The sequence below is a fragment of the Bos indicus genome, chromosome 14 (genome assembly GCF_029378745.1).
Source record: "Bos indicus isolate NIAB-ARS_2022 breed Sahiwal x Tharparkar chromosome 14, NIAB-ARS_B.indTharparkar_mat_pri_1.0, whole genome shotgun sequence".
NCBI classification, from domain to species: domain Eukaryota; kingdom Metazoa; phylum Chordata; class Mammalia; order Artiodactyla; family Bovidae; genus Bos; species Bos indicus.
Window position 1 is genome coordinate 28,722,318 of NC_091773.1, and position 10,781 is coordinate 28,733,098.

Sequence of the window (10,781 nt, forward strand, 5' to 3'; positions counted from 1 at the left end):
TGGGTCTTTGTTGCTACGAGGACTTTTCTCTAGTTGTGGAGAGTGTGGGCTGCTCTTTGTTGGGATGCGCGGGCTTCTCATTGCAATGGCTTCTCTTATTGCAGAGCACAGGCTCAGTAGTTGTGACACACAGGCTTAGTTGCTCCTCGGTTTGTGAGATCTTCCTGGGCCAGGGATGGAACTTGTGTCTCCTGCATTGGCAGGTGAATTCTTTACCACTGAGTCACCAGGGAAGCCGCAGCACTAATTTTTAAATTTAAAATATATTATTGAAGTCACAAATTATTGGAATCACATGATTGTATTCACAAATACCATTATTAGAATCACAAATACTGTGCCGAATTCCTACTTGGTTTAAAAATTTTAATTTGAACTTACATTTTTGCCTATTTTGAGGTGGCTGATACAATTGATGCATCAGTTTTCATTCCAATGAAATGATGAATTTTCATTCCAATCCCAAAGAACGACAATGCCAAAGAATGTTCAAACTACCATACAATTGCACTCATCTCACACATTAGCAAAGTGATGCTCAAAATTTTCCAAACCAGGCTTCAACAGTACATGAACTGTGAACTTCCAGATGTTCAAGCTGGATTTAGAAAAGGCAGAGGAATCAGAGATCAAATTGCCAGCATTCACTGAGAGTGGACTATAAAGAAAGCTGAGTGCCAAAGAATTGATGCTTTTGAACTGGGGTGTTGGAGAAGACTCTTGAGAGTCCCTTGGACTGCAAGAAGATCCAACCAGTCCATCCTAAAGGAAATCAGTCCTGAATATTCATTGGAAGGACTGATGCTGAAGCTGAAATTCCAATACTTTGGCCACCTAATATGAAGAACTGACTCATTGGAAAAGATTCTGATGCTGGAAAAGATTAAAGGTAGGAGGACTAGGAGATGACAGAGGATGAGATGGTTGGATGGCATCACCAATTCGATGGACATGAGTTTGAGTAAGCTCTGGGAATTGGTGATGGACAGGGAAGCCTGGTGTGCTGCAGTCCATGGGATCGCAAAGATTCAGACATGACTGAGAGACGGATACAATTAAATAATACAGATCAGGGTAACTAAGTGTAAAACTGGAGCAGAGACCATGTATAGTGTGTAGGAAATGTCACCTGGCACTTTAAGTAAGATTATAATTATTAATAATAATAATAGGAAGTGAATGTAATGGAGTGTTTGCCCAGCACTGGTACTTTCCTGAATTAAGCCACTGCAGGGAAACACTTAAACACACAGTTCTCATATTTAGCTCAAAGAAACTATGTACAGGATTTGTAGTAAGCAACCTTTTCTTGAAGTAAATTCAAGGGAGAGTGTTATTTTGTGTGTGCTTTTCTGAAGCACGCTAGATAACATGCAGATGTCTTTTCTCAATTATAATTTTTCAGAAGTCACAGACGCTTTTCAAAAGAGTGCTTCTTATTTTGACCTCAGAAGCTTAGGTGGTAACATAAAGTTGTAATTTAGCAGACTATGCAAATTAATCATCAACGGTTGAGTAACTTCTCTTGTGATCATGTATATTAATATGGGGATAGAACTTAGTAGAGAGTCAGATGCCCATTTGAACATTCTCTTTAGTACCAGATGACTTGAGTAAGCCGCTAGATGGTCCTGGCTTATAATTACATCATGATCAGTTTCTTTAAATGTAGAGCAGGTGTTCTTGTTTCTGTGGTTAACCAAAAGCCATATATCTTATGTACTAAACGTGTAAGCAGCAAAGTGGATATTCTCGTCTAGCTGCTTAAGAACCCAATTCTTATTTTCTCCTAAGCAGGGGACCATGGGCTTCCCTGGTGGCTTTAGCGGTAAAAGAATCTGCCTGCAGTGTAGGAGATGCAGGAGATGAGGGTTTGATCCCTGGGTCAGGAAGATCCCCTGTAGGAGGTAATGGCAACCCACTCCAGTATTCTTGCCTGGAAAATCCCATCGACAGAGGAGACTGGCAGTCTGCCATCCATAGGGTCCCAAAGAGTCAGACACGACTGAGTGACTCTACACACACACACACAAGCAGGCAACCTACTCGCCTTGAACGTACTCCAGTGGCTGCAGAGACACCTGCAGTAAAGGTAGTGGTTTCCCTAAGAGCTGTAAATCTTTCCAAGCTTTTGTACAACCAGTTGGCTAGAATCTTAGAGTATGGTACTACAGAGCATGAAGGAATTCATTTTAACATGAAGCGATTTTAAAGACATTTGTTACGAGAAGGAACTACATCCTGATAAGATAGACAGAGTAAAATTAACTGTAAAAGGCATTTTCTTAGACTTGGAAGAATTAATGCATTATGTGGAGTCACTTAAAATTGATAGAATTAATTGAAATGTAATTAATGTTAGGAAATGCCTTTCACTTCAGTGAGTTTGCTTTTATGTTTGATGTTTGATACTGATTTGCATTTCCTGAAAGTAACTAGGAAGTAAATTGATTTTATAAGATAAAACATAGCCTCAGAATTTTTTAAAAAGAAGTTGTAGGGGAGGAAAACTTTTCCATTCTTCCCTTGTAGGTTCTTTGGCTGGTCTAATAATCAAATTAACATAGGTTAACAGCAGAAAAAACATTTGATTATGTGCATGCAGGGGCCCTCTAGAATATGAGACCCAAAGGCAGTCAGACAATTAAGGCTTATATGCCATCTTGGGCTAGAGGTTTGGGACTTCAAAAGGGAGGAGGGTGATTTACTGGAAAATGAAAAAAGCACACGTTTTATAAACAAATGTTTGCCAGTTCAGACAGAGGCAGTGGGACACAGAGAGGACTTTGATTTCCAGACTCTGCCAAGCTTCCCTCCAGCTCACTACTCCCAGTCCATGTTTCTTGGAGATATCTATGGTGATAGTTCTCTACCCGTACCAGTCCTTCTATCTAAATTCTTTTAGGCACTTTTGGGGAGGTAAAAGCTCCTCCTGCGTGTTTTGGGGGTAGTCTTGGTTGTCTTCGGCTCAAAGTAATTCACATGTCAAAGTGGCAGGTTCTGGGTTGGGGGAACTTATGAGGGAGACCCGGGTTCTGAGAAAATAAGAAAAAAAAAAAACCCTGAACCCCATCAATGTATCTTTTGTAGTGTGTGTGTGGGCAGTGGGGAATGGGGGTATTAAGTCATGTATTCTCTGTGTCTGTTAGCTATAGCAAATTGAAAGTGTTAGTCGCTCAGTCGTGTCTGACTCTTTGTAACCCCATGGACTGTAGCCCAACAGGCTTCTCTGTCCATGGATTTTCCGGGCAAGAATACTAGAGTGGGTAGCCATTCCCTTCTCCAGGGGATCTTCCCAACCCACGGATCAAACCTGGGTCTTCTGCATTGCAGGCAGATTCTTTACTATCGTAGAAAGTTGCTGGATGTAAATTAATAAGATGGGGAGGGAATCAGGATGTAACCATGGTTAGCATCGTTTACATTAACATTTACATGTGCATGAAGACAGTCTTATTGTTTCTGATTTTGGCTTTAATATCAAGATACAGCAGCTAGGCACTATGTTAAGGAATTTATACATATAAACTCCTTTATCTTATGTACCCTAAACCTGGAAGATACATTAAAAAAAATTATTATTCTCATCTTAGAGATGGGAATCTGAAGAACTGAGACTTTTAACACAGCTTGTAACTACAGAATTCTGGATTCAAACCAGGGCAGTCAGGCTTCCCTAGTCTCTGCCCATAACCACAAGGTGATATTGCTGCTGTTCTGGATTGGTGAAATTTATAAATTGTCTTAAATTGCTTTGATCTGATATTTCGTGGAGATAAAACATTCTATGAAACTGATCACAGTGAAAGAATTATGCCCAAACTCTATTTCACACTCTTCCTAAGGGGATTATGTGACTGAACCTAATTACAATACATAATTTTTAAAAATTGGGTTTACTTAAGTTCTTAAGAGATTCCTTGATAAGAGACCTTCTGCTGGGGTCATCTCTTTTCTAATAGTTAATGATTGATCAGATATTTTAGAGTGGATGGAGTTCCAGGCTCCCAGATGGGCCAGTTCCTGGAACCTGCAAAATGCAGAGACCACGAAGGCCGAATGGAGTGACTTGTCCAGTCATCAGTAGAGACAGGCACTTCCACATTCCTTTCACAAGAGTCACGCAATGTCTCAGAACCTGCACTTAATTGCCCCTTACAGCTGAGCCCAAAAACTCCCATGGGGGTCTATTGTAATTATTGCAGTCTAGAATTTTTTTTCTTTCTACTGGAAGAAACTGTTGGTTTAAGGATCTTTTGGTGATGTCAAATAAAATATGTATTTTCTGGGTCTTAGACAGTCATATTCATTAAACCAGAATTGGTAAATTCTCTTTTCCCTCTTCTAAGTAATAGTATAATAGAGCTGATTTAAGCCTATCTACAATCAAGATTATATACAAAGAAGAAACTTCTCCCAAAAGACAGGATGAGTTAAGTACCATCAACTCAAGAAGAGTAGATTAATTAAAAACTGGAAAATTCTCACTTGACTTAACCTTCCTATTTTTGTAATAAATAGTAAGATAATTTAAAATGAAAATTATTAGAAATGTATTGTGCCATCAATATTTCATCACCAAAAGTACTTTCTCTCCTGTCCCCTCAATTCTCAGATGATTAAACATGTTTGCAAGGTGTTAAAGGCAGGTAAAGGCACTCTGATAGTCCAAGGAGGTGAGAGTGATATTTTTGAAACAGAAAGAAAGGTTGTCTAAAGTGTTGGGACCCAGATTGTTTATGGTATTGTACCTACGGAAGCTAAGTACTTGCTTCCATTATTTTTGGGAATGCTATTCACTAATGTCTTATTTCAACAATTCATCTTGAGTTCCTACTCTGTGTGGTAGGAACTTCATATTAGACTGTCTGTTTTGAAAGTGCCATAGGTAGAAATAATTAGATAGATAATAATAAGATTATTATAGATAATAATAGATATCAGTCAGTTCAGTCGCTCAGTCGTGTCCATCTCTTTGCGACCCCACAGACTGCATGAAGCACGCCAGGCTTCCCTGTCCATCACCAACTCCCAGAGCCTCCTCAAACTCATGTCCATCAAGTTGGTGATGCCATCCAATCATCTCATCCTCTGTTGTCTCCTAGTCCTCCTGCCTTCAGTCTTTCCCTACATGAGAGTCTTTTCCAATGAGACAGTTCTTCACATCAGGTGGCCAAAGTATTGGAGTTTCAGCTTCAACATCAGTCCTGAATAAAGGACTGATTATTCAGGACTGATGTCCTTTAGGATGGACTGGTTGGATCTTCTTGCAGTCCAAGGGCCTCTCAAGAGTCTTCTCCAACACCACAGTTCAAAAGCATCAGTTCTTTGGCACTCAGCTTTCTTTATAGTCCAACTCTCACATCCATACATGACTACTGGAAAAACCATAGCTTTGACTAGACGGACCTTTGTCAGCCAAGTAATGTCTCTGCTGTTTAATATGCTATCTAGGTTGGTTATAGCTTTTCTTCCAAGGAGCAAGCGTCTTTTAATTTCATGGCTGCAGTCACCATCCTGAGTGACTTGGAGCCCCCCAAAATAAATTATCATACTGTTTCCATTGTTTCCCCATCTATTTGCCATGAAGTGATGGGATAGATAAAGGTGGATATAATAAATATAATTTATATATTTAATATAATGGATAATATGATTAGAAATGTAAATTATTAGATAGTCCTTCTGATATCAATAATTCATTTACATAATGTAGTTTCTTTCCTGTGTTCAATTGAGAAAAGAATAAAACACATTTGGCTACTTAAAATTTCATTTTCCCCATCATTGTCAGCATGTTTACTTACTAGAAAAATCTGACATTAAAACTGTGTGACTTGGTTTTTAAATTTTGTAACAGAAGACAATAAAGTAGCATAACTGTAAAGTACACAGATGTCATTGTATTATAGTGTCTGCAGTGGATAGATCCAGATAGTATACAGATCTGGCTTTTTATCCTACTCTAGTTTTTCATGTCAAGGTGATGTTTTGACATGTCTCTAAAGGTCTCTTAGACCTTTAAAAATAGGTACTATTTTCTAAATACCTCACTGAAAGATTAGGGTATATTAAATGACTTACCATTCTTACCTTTATTGGATCAAATATACTGTGTATTTATTTTATATCAGCATAACCTTAGGTAGGCAGAGAGCATAAAATGATGAAAAGAGATGTTTTGGCTTTCAAGGGACTCACAATTTATCCAGGTAAGATCAAGCTGTGAGTCAGATATGAAAATAAGCAACCATGGTCTATGGTGATGAAGTGCTGTTGTAATAGAAGTAGTAGCAACATGTCACAGAACCTCAGAGGCAGAGAGCATCAACACTGGAAATTATTGATATGATACAGAAAAAATCCTTATGTTTCCAATTAAGCAGCCCAAATATTTAGGGTAAATTACTCATGCACTAGCACAAGACAGTTCCCTCTTTGAGGCCCCATGGACTATAGAGTCCATAGAATTTTCCAGGCCAGAATACTGGCATGGGTAGCCTGTCCCTTCTCCAGGGGATCTTCCCAACCCAGGGATCGAACCCAGGTCTCCTGCATTGCAGGTGTTTTTTTTACCAGCTGAGCCACCAGGGAAGACCAAGAATATTGGAGTGGGTAGCCTGTTCCTTCTCCAGGGGGTCTTCCTGATCCAGGAATCGAACCAAGGTCTCCTGCATTGCAGGTGGATTCTTTACCAACTGAGCTATCAGGGAAGCCCACAAGATACTTCAGTTTTTATTAATTCTGGACTTCAGAATTTATAATCACATAGCTTCACTTAGAGTAAAGAAAAAAAATAAGCAACGCAGTAATCTGCTATTGGCTTGTCTATTTTGGTCTCTGACTTCAAGGACTTTGTGGAGAGGGTGTGTGATTGTGTAATGCAATGTCCATGTATTATGCTTTTCAATTTTTGAAATCAAAGTACTCAATCAGCATTAATTAGGAGATATTGTGCTGTAATTTCCAAGTACATGTACAATGGGTAGTCTTCTAAATTGTGTGCAATTTTCCTTTTCTTTCAAATTTCCACATGGAGCTTTCCCTATTATACATTAAATTGAGAGGCAGTTAGTTTCACATTCTGGGCATCCAAACATTAGTTTTTTTTTTTTTTTTTTTTAAATATTTTCATGTGTAGTGGGCAAAATATGCATACCTCTGGAAAACTTGATCCTTGCTCTTTTCCTCATCACACGCTCTTCATGGGCCTCTGGTAACAAACTTGGAACTGTTCCTTTTGGTTTTATAAATCATGTCTAAGGGATTCTAAACCACATTTAATTACACATGACAGAAAAGCTTCATGTGCTAATGTTCTTCTGGTTGACCCACCATGAGTTTCTGCTAAAATTTTCATGAGCCTTGGAGACACTTCTACAGAGTAGTCCCCAGAGCATTTCGTGGACACTGATGATGCAAGAGTGTACCATCCCATTGATGGTTGTCCCAGAGCTCCCCAGGCTTAGCACTCCCATCCCCTGAAAGCCGCTCACAGACCACGTTGCTTCTATAAATGGCTGAAATGTGATGCGGCTTCCCCTGCAACTTCCTCCAGTTCAGCCTAATGGAGATTAAGATCCATTAAGAGCTCTTTGCTCCATGTGCAGTTTCGATTGATCAGACTGACTCATTTCATTTCAGCCAATGATCCTATTACAGAAGCTGACTCTTCCAGTGTTTTACTGGCACAAGGAAACCTGCAAATGTCTCTGTTCTGTAACCAGCAGTTCGGAGAAGGCCATGGACTCGAGTTGCATTTTCCAGCCCCTGCTTGACATCATTTGCAGCATATGATTCTTAAAAGTTTGGGGGGAGTTGTTCTCATTCATGTTCTTACTTAGGATTGGCTTACAGGTTAGAAGTCTATGTGATTCATTTAAGAAATAAACATTTGACTGGGAAACTATATTAACCACAATATAGCTGTAGACAGAGATCAGTATGAGCCACACAGTGGCTTGGAGAGGAGGTTTCTCTGAATTGGAAACCTATGAGGGAAGCAGCTAGAGAAAAGAAAGGTTTGTCTATAATGACAGACTGTGTATTAAATGAATAGTCTATATTTGTTTGTAAAAGGAGGTGTTAAGCTCGTAGCAGACATTATGGTTCTAGTGGTCAACACTAAGTGGATTTTTGCATGATGTAAGAAGTGGACCTTCTAGAAAGAGTTTATGGGAAAGGATAGGAAAAGAAGTACATGTAGCTATGTGGCTATCCTGACTGAAGTCCTTCTTTGACTAATTAAAATTGTGAGGATTTTCATATTCAAGTGCCTTCATGTTCCGTAAACACTTTCATGTAGATGAGTAATATATTTCAACTGCCATTATTGAGCATCTATCATGTACTGTATCTTTAACTTTTATTGTGACATTTAATACCTTTAAGAGCCCCTGTAAACTTTAAATTATTACCAGCTCCAGTTTTTAGATGGGAAGATAAAACCATGGGGAGGTCAAATGGTATGCCTAATGTCTTGACCTGGAAGAGACACAGCCTGTTTTCAAACTCAAGTCTGACTGGTTTCCAGGGAGGATTCTGTTTTGTTTTGTTTTTAAAGGACCTCACACTTTCTTAGGGCTTCCCAGTTGATTCAGTGGTAAAGAATTCGCCTGCCAATGCAGGAGATGCAGGAGACGTGGGTTTGATCCCTGGGTTGGGAACATCCCCTGGAATAGGAAATGACAACCCACTCCAGTATTCTTGCCTGGGAAATGCCATGGACAGAGAAGCCTGGGGAGCTACAGTCCATGGTTTACAGAGTCAGTCATGACTGAGCATGCACGCACACACACACACATTCACAATAATAACTGCTTTAAAGTTACTGAAACATGAAATAGGGTCATGTATGGAAAGAACAGTTGAGATCACTTTCCTTGAATCCACAAATGCCTTAACACGACCTGTAGGGGCCTGCATGACCTGATCACTGGTGGAGTCCAAACTTCTTCTAAATCCCAAGGCCCAATATATGCTTCAAAAACACTAGTGACATTTAACAATGTGTTGTGCAGGGTTGTTGTTCTGTCTCTTTGAGATGCCATGAACTGCAGGACACCAAGCTTCCTGTCCTTCACTATCTCCAGGAGTTTGCTCAAACTCCATTGAGTCAGTGATACTATCCAACCATCTTATCCTCTGTTGCCCCCTTCTCCTCTTGTGCAGGGGATCTGCACTATTCTCTGGGGATACAGAGATGAAGAGACATGGCTCCTGGCCTGGAGGCAGTCACATTTTATTAGGGAGCCAGAAAACATAAACTACCAGTTCTGGTTGAAGCCAGTGGTTACACTGTTAGGAAATGGGAAAGAACATAGCTTTTAGTTTTGCTTGGATAGAAGGTGGGTGGGAATAAGTACAGTCCATCTGGACAGCTCACTTTCAGAAGGTCATTAATACAGTTTCAAAAGTCTTTGCAAAGTGAGATTTTTTTTTTTTTTTTTCCTACAGAAAAGGGTACATGGAGATTGAGGAGAACCAGTATCACAACCAAGCTGGGGGACTCAATGAAGAGTTGCTCCTTCAGCAAATGAGCTTCACTAAAGGAAACCAACCCTGAATATTCATTGGAAGGACTGATGCTGAAACTGAAGCTCCAGTATTTTGGCCATCTGATGGAAAAAGCCAACTCACTGGAAAAGACCCCGATGTTGGGAAAGATTGAAGGCAGGAGGAGAAGGGGACAACAGAGGATGAGCTGGTTGAATGACATCACCGATTCAATGGACGTGAGTTTGAGCGAACTCCAGGAGATGGTGAAGGACAGGGAAGCCTGGTGTGTTGCAGTCCATGGGGTTTCAGAGTCGGACACGGCTTAGCGACTGAACGACAACAACAAGAGTGTTTCAAGGAGGGGATTCCCAGAGCAGATGGAGGAACTTCCCACATACCAGCTGTGCAATCCAACTTGTGTTTTATTAAATAATCCATATTGTTGATGATGTTGGGTAATTCTGAGCACTCGATCATCGTGACTCAATTCTGAGCAAGGGCTCTGGGCTCTTTTTAGGTAAGATTTTCTTGTCATTGTGTTGCTGTGTGCCAGCACTTGTGGCAGAGCTAGATGTTCTCAGATGGAAGCAATGTTTCTCTGTCACCAGTAGGTGATGTTGGGCTTCATGGCTGCACTGTTTACTGTGATGGCCCATCTTTCCTGCCTTAACACTTTAGCTCACTTTGTACCCTTCGCCTGGAATTCCCTTTCCACTTTTCTTCTCTTGAAGGTCCAGTTCAAAAAATGTTTGAGTTCACGGAGGCTCTGTAACAACCTAGAGGGGCAGGAAGGGGTGGGAGCTGGGAGGGAGGCTCAAGAGGAAGGGGACATATGTAATACCTATGGCTGATTCATGTTGATGTATGGCAGAAACCAAGGCTAAAATATTGTAAAGCAATTATTCCTCAATTAACAATAAATAAATTGAAAAAAAAGTTTGAGTTCCTACTACCTTTCCCTGGAGTCTGTATTAAGAGCCTGGGCAATGGCTATGTCTTATGATCTTTGTGTCCCTAAGATTGCTGACACTCATTAGAGACTCCATAAGTGTTTGCAGAATGAATGATCTAGAGCACAGATGTGAGGGCTCTGAGACCCTGGAGAGACCCAAGTGGGAGGTTGTCAGAATTCTGTAGCATGGCATGCTAGGTTTGGACCAGAGTGGTTGTGGTAAGAAGGAAGAAATAATTCGTCACTTTTACTTCCTGAAAGTTTCATATATTTGGTTACCAGATCAAATCTGAATTTTGGTTCTGATTTGATTCCTGAACATACGAAGGAA